Below are 7,397 nucleotides of genomic sequence, written 5' to 3' on the forward strand. Positions count from 1 at the left end.
TTATTGTTCTTTCATTTACTCAACGGCAAACTTTGTATTCATCTTTAAATCATTTTTTTCCTTCCCTTCATTTCCCAAATCAGGTCCTTTACTAACTCACATAGAAGTTTCTTCCATTTATTTTTCATGTCCATCCATTCCCACTTCATTCATATGACCACCATTCCTTGAAATTTAACTATTGCCACTCCTCATGCCTACCTTTCACTGTCATTCTAAGCCATTTGCCAGATTTTTACTTTTCCAACTCTATCTTTTCTACATCACTCCCCTGCATAATAGTGGTTAATAAATAAATCTTCTATCTCACCCTGTTTTCTACCATATTAAGCCAAATTGTAATGTTTGCTTTCCAAGGCTCACCTTTTTTCAACTCTCACACCTAGTGCCTGGTAACTGATACTTGCTCAATAAATTTCTGTTGAATGAATGAATGACTCACCTTATCTATACAATGATTTTCCCTACACAAGCTTGCTGCTCTGGTCAGATAAGCTTCCTACACATATGCATGACAATTTCCATATTTTTCTCTTGACTTTCCAACTGAATGTACTCCTTCCTCTTTATTTGTATCTGTGCCAGTTCCACTAACATCCAATGGTCCTTTGAAACTGTTCAGAAAAAGAGGCACAACTACCTTAAGATCATTTGTGTTTATAGTTAAATGTACTGAGTACCTATGTGTTAACTTCTCTATTATATATTCTTTTTCTTTACAGATATTATTGAATTGTCCAAAAGACCATAGAGTTAGGAACTATCATCCTTGTTATATGGATGAGAAAGAGGCTCTGAAACTTTAAATACTGTATCTTGAGGGCACACAGCACATAAGTGTTAAAGCAAAGATCACATCTCAGGTTTATCTTCCAGTCCTTAAATTCCACCCATCTTTCAAGGATTTGATCAGATGCCACATCCTTCGTGAAACCTTCCTTTATTTCTGTGGCTCTCTTTCTCTCTCCTCTGGGCTCCTATAGCATTTATACCATGGATCACTGATTCACCACCTAATCACATACTGTTATGTATTTATGATTGTTTTATGTGTGTCTGTCTTGTCTCCTTAATGAGAAAGTGAGCTCTTTGAGGGTAGAGACCCCATTGAATGCAAATTTCTCAACTCCCACAATCTCTGGTAGAGCGATAGGTACATAAAGAAAAGTATTTAATGAAGTAATTTATGAAAACTTAGTTCTAACTCTTAGACATGAATAATTTTAGATGAAAAATATTTCTGTAGGAATTAAAGTCCTCTCATCACAGAGTCTAACATTGCATGTGCTTATGGTAAGTTTTGACTCTGGTTGTGTCTGGTTACCTTGATATTAGGACCAGGCAGCTTTCTATTTGCTTTACTTTCATTGCCTGCAGTTTTGATGTATTCACTGTTGTTCACCCATGCAGTTATGTCAACTCTAAAGTAAGAAGGAGCTTGGTTAAAGCCTCATTTCTTCTGTGTTATGGGGATGGTTACCATGTAATTGTGTCAATCAGAGCCCCCTCCATGTCTTTTTCATCTCCTGTGTTCTCTCAGCTTACATAACCAAGTCATATCCCCTCAAAAAATGTATACACACACTTTGAATAATTGTAAAGGAAGTGTTTATTAAAATACATTTTATTTTCAAAACTGAGCTATCAGCTGTTAAAGTGTGTAAACATCTTTTTGGGACACTCTGTATGTATCTAACTTAGGTATCACAAACTGCTTGCTCTATCCATATAGAAATGTTTAGTGTTTGCTGACAATGCTTTAATGTGCTGATTATTTAAATTTTAAGCCCTTCATTCTTATCCTACACTTCTAAGCCTTTATCTTCTAATTTGCCTTATATAAGTGAAAGCATTAATTATTTTGCTGGACTAATGCTATTCATTTCTATAGAACTATGACTCAATTTTTCTAGCTTTAAAAAAAAAGCAAGGGTCTTATTCAATGTATGAATCTTTCCCCATGTTACCAAAGTTAAACACTTTCAAACAGTTTGGTTTAAAGCCGAATAAAACTCACAGGAAATAATCTACACGTGAGTACATCGAGTCAACAGGTATAGACCGATAGCCGTTGTGATAATGATGTTGAGATTAGAGTGCTGTAGAACTTTAGGCCAGGTGTCAAAATGTGGATGGTTGAGCTTAAAACATAGTTTACCTAGGGATAGTCCTGTTTACTACCTCTTACTGGGCTGCTGGGTCTTCTGGGGACCAGAAAATAGGTACAAACACTTACTGAACACCCACAAAATATTTTACCCAAATTATTTCATTTCATTTCATTTTCTCAACAGCCCTGTAAGGCAGTTATCATTTTACAGATAAATAAGTTAGAGTTCAGAGAGATTAAATAACTTTGCAAAGGCCACAAGGCACAAAGACAGAAAAGGCGAGATTGTAGCACAAGTACTAATTCCTATGTCAATGCTTTGTGGACATATATACTAATCAACCATACTATCGCATTCTGTCTAACACTCATGTCACCAGTGACTTTAGGGAAGCCCCAGTCACTTAGTTACATAGCATTAATGTGTACCACCAGTCAGCAAACAGGGCTGAACGTTTGTTAGGCCTTCTACTTATCTACTTTATATATTAAGTGCACCAATGTGCTTTATATTATGGTTCTCCATTATGTTTTAATTTCTAGATTTATAATGGAGAAATAAAACTTGCATTTAGTTGTAGCTTAGAAGTGGTTAACATTCTTTCCTCCCAAAGATTTTAGTACAATAGACACTGAAAATATTGTTATTTAGGATTTTTTTTTTTTGAGAAGTGCCTTTTGGCATAGCAGGCAAGAGCAATCTGGTGGCTATGTGTGATTGCTGTTCACACTTGGTAATAAATTCTGTTGGCTCTTTTGGACGAGTCAGAAGGGAGTCATTGGCTTAGTAGAGTTGTGGCCTAAAAACACCAAGCCAGCTCATCAGTGCTGCTGATCTCGTGCCCTTCCTCTGGCAAACCATGTGTCGGATGTGGTAGGAAAAAAAAGTCTCCCTTTCAGCAGCAGAATGTGTGCAAGCTACACCCTGAATTATCCCGTGATGACCTTGCAAATGCAGCACATGCCCTTGTGACCACAAGGCCCAACAACTGTAATTTCCTCTGCTTTTCATCAGAGCTCTTCTGCAGCCTGCAACAGGCACAGCATGCTGGGGTACAGCTGCTCCGTGAAGCCCAGGACACCTGCCCTCCATCCTTTATTGCCTATATGTAAAAGATTGTCCAAAAGGAAGCTGACCCCACTGCTTATTCAAACTCTGAGTTCATCTTCCTGGGTGAATTGTGAGGCCTGGCTAGTGTTTACTGTGCAGTCAGCCAACATTTGGGGGGATATTACCTAATGTACTTGCTGAAGCCATTCCAAAGATCATTATTAGGCAATTTCTTAGAGCAATCTATGTGTTGAAGAGGCATTTTCCCCAGTGACATCATTGATGGGTATTTCATTTACTCAACACATATATATTTAGCACTTACTAGATGCCAGGTACTGTTCTATGTGCTAAGGATAAAGTTGTGACCAGGGTAGAAAGGACCTATTCTTTCCCTGAGCTTATTATCTCCTGGGGGAGACACATGAACAAGTTGACAAATGAGAATTCAAATGTTGATAAAGCTTTAATGATAATAGAATAGGGTTCAGTGATCCAGAGTGCCCAGTAGTGGGATGTTGGTGTCAGATAACCATGGAGTAAAACGTTATATTGGATAGTCAAAGAAGTCTCTGAGAGGGTGATTTTCTGCTAAAACTGAATCCCGACAAACATTGTAAAGATTAATGGGAAGTTCCTATTAGGTATAGAAAACAACACCTGCAAAGGCCCTGAGGTAAGAAAGAGTTGAGAAAGGAATTTAAAGAAGGTCAGTGTGGGTGGTGTGCCCTGAGGGATTGGGAATCAAGGCAATGGTTAAAACTGGAGCTAGAGGCTAGGCAGACAGAACATGTGTATTCAGTGAAAACTTTCAATGTAAATAAGGAAAGACCCAAAGATATCTGTAGTTCAGAGGAGCTGAGACTCACTAGCCAGAGAATCCACTGTTGATATGGGGTTTATGGTAAGAAACCTCAGTGATTTCTCCCTCTTCCAACAATTTCCAGTCATTTCTAATGCTAATTCCAAATTCTACAATTAATCCCTACCACCACTTTTGCTTTGTCATTGGTGTCATTTTAAATTTCTAGAATTTCCTAAAAATTCAAATGACATTGTCCTTTTAAAAACATTATATTGGCTTATCATTTAGTTTGCATTACATTCAGAGTAAGAGATGGACATGCAGAACCTGATATTATCCATAAATGCAAAGTGGCTTGATATTTAAAATAAATATCCCCAAAACCCCATTAGGTATTTGCTAACCACATGTTTTCTAAACCATATTCAGAACTGTTCACTTCAGCTTGTAGGATGCCATTGGATCTTACTCTGACTCTTCAGATGTCTCTCTGGAAGCCTCTCTATGTGCCTTCATTCCCCCAGAGCTAATGGGTATCCCCTCCAAGGAACGCTGTGCGGCCTCATCAGCAAAAAAACGGCATACCTGTGGTTTGGTACAGAGTGAGTTGGGCCAGAAATCTGGGGAGCAAGCCTTTATTCCCATCATTGCCAGTCACTCTGGGATCTTGAGCTAATCAAATCCTCTCTGTACTTTAATTTATACCCGTGCAAAATGGAAAACATAATACTGTAACGGTGCTCTGAACACAACACAGCCAAATCTGAGGAGAACAAAATGCTTAGGGTATTTCATCTGCTTGAAGCTTAAAGACGTGACCTGGAAACCTCCAATCACAGAGACTAGGAACTCTTAAAGCATAACACCAAGTAAGATGGGGAGCATTTCAGTCTTTTTTGGATATGGGTATTTAGATCTAGCCATTCTTCCTTGTGGAGAACTGTGATGAACAGAATGTTGGGGAAAAGCTAACTAAAGGCTAGATTGTGTGAATATACCATGCAGAAAGGCTTGATATTAATTAACCTATTTATGCCCATAATCTCACATTAAAATATAGCAGAGTCTGATGTTGCTTTAACTCTCTATTATGAGCTTGGCCCCAGAATTAAAGGTTCCATTTCAACTGCAGTTCAAGGAAGTTTATGAAATCCTGACTTTGAGTAGGCCATTGTATTCCCACTGAAGGGCAATTACGGTTCGATTGCTCACAATGGAATAGGAAGATAAGTACCATGAGGCAGGGCAAGAGTAGTGCCATCAAGGAAAATCAAATAAAGACCTGCGGAAAGTCTAGGGAAATAAGACTCTTCTGGTTGGAGAAATAAGTAGCAAGTGGTGTTTGAGATGAGCCTGGAAAGATTCCAGTAGGCAGAGGGCATGAATTGCAAGTGGAGGGAAATGAATGTGCAAAGAAAGAACGTAAAAGAAGCAAGAAATATTTGTTTGGGATAGAAGAGGAAAGGCAAGTAAGAGCAGTTATTCTCAAGCCTGGTTGCACAAATGAATTAATTAGAGAGCTTTTAGTAAAAACACAGATTTCTGGGCACTTTCTGAGACTTTATGAATGAATATTTTCAAGGGTAAAGACTGAGACTATTTTTTTTTAATTAAATTATTTCAATTCTCCAAGTGATTCTAATGTACAACCAGGTTTGATGTTACTAGACTAGGTTTTATCAAACTCTGAAGAACTGTGTCATAGTTGGCCATGCTGTAGAATCCTGTTTTCCAAATCTTAGGTTTAAAAGTCAATTTTGTGAGTCTCATTAAAATATTCTTTAAAATTTCAGATTAGGGTAGAAACGAATTAGGGTGAAAGATTCATTGTTTTTTGAGTGTATTTGCTTATGTATATGTTTGTGTTCTGGTTCTTTATACAATATAAAATGTATTTCTTGCCCAGCTGGGCATGGCTCAGTGGTTAAACATTAACCTAGGACCCAGGAGATCAAGGTTCGATTCCCAGTCAGGGCACATTCCTGGGTTGTGGGCTCGATCCCCAGTCAGGGGCGTGCAGGAGATAGCCGATCAATGACTCTCTCATCCTTGATGTTTCAACTCTCTCTCCCTCTCCTTTCCTTTCTCTGAAATCAATAAAGATATATTTAATAAAAGGTACTTCTTACTGATTTCTTCAGTTAAATATTAAAAGATGGAAAGACCTGAATTACAGGAGATTGTATTTATTTGGGTTGGCGTTGGGGAGCTGTAGAAGGTTTTGAGCTAGGGAGTGACATGATCAGATTTACACTGTTGAAAATTACTCAGGCAGCAATGTTTAAGATTAAATGAAATGAGGAAAAATAGGAATAAAAGGTTAATTAGAATCTATATTTATTATCAATTTTTAAGAATACCCCTATTTTGCCCTAGCTGGTTTGGCTCAATGGTTAGAGCATTGGCCCTTTCAACTAAAGGGTACCGGGTTCAATTCCAGCCAAGGGCATGTACCTCGGTTGCAAGCTCAATCCCTGGCCCCTATCGGGGCACGTGTGGGAGGCAACCAATCGATGTGTCTCTCTCACATCAACGTTTTTCTCTCTCTTGCTCTCTCTCCCTTCCACTCTCTGAAAAGCAATGGAAAAAATATCCTCAGGTGAGGATTAAAAAAAAAAAGAAGAATACACCTATAAAATTATTTACCTTTGTAATTAACATAATTAACATTGCCTTTTTAGGCACATCAGGATTGATCAGGACTTTCAGTTATGCCGAACAGCAATTATTACTGAGCCTCTATTTACCCCCAAATAGTGATTAGGTGAGATACCTCATTATATGAATTCTAGAGGGGAAAAGTAAAAAGACATACTTGAACGTGTTACAGGCAATTCAAAGAGTGGGTTTTAGTTGAGAATAGTCTTTAAATTACAGACAGTGAAACGATTTGAATAGACATTTCTCCAAAGAAAATGTACCAATGGCCAATAAGCACATGGACATCATTAATCATCCAAAAAATATAAATAAAAACTGCATTGAACACATGCTACAACATGGTTGAACCTTGAGGACATTATGGTAAGTGAAATAAGCCAGTCACAAATACACAAATACTGTATGATTCCACTTATGTGAGGTACCTAGAGTAGTTAAACTCATAGAGACAGAAAGTAGAATGATGGTTGCCAAGGAATGAGTGAAGGGAATGTGAATTTATTGTTTAATAGGTATAGAGTTTCAGTTTTTCAGAATGAAAAGAGTTCTGTGGATGGATAGTGATGATGGTAGCACCATATTGTGAATGTGCTTAATGCCACTGACCTGTACACTTAAAAATGGTTGCTGGGAAATTTTATATTATGTGCATTTACCATAATTCTTTTAAAAATCACGTTGAGATACCACTTCATACCCACTAGACTGGCTATAATAAAAAAAGACAAATAATAACAAGTGTTGACAAGAATGAGGAGACATCAGAACCC

This window comes from Miniopterus schreibersii (assembly GCF_964146895.1).
Source record: "Miniopterus schreibersii genome assembly, chromosome: 11".
Taxonomy (NCBI): Eukaryota; Metazoa; Chordata; class Mammalia; order Chiroptera; family Miniopteridae; genus Miniopterus; species Miniopterus schreibersii.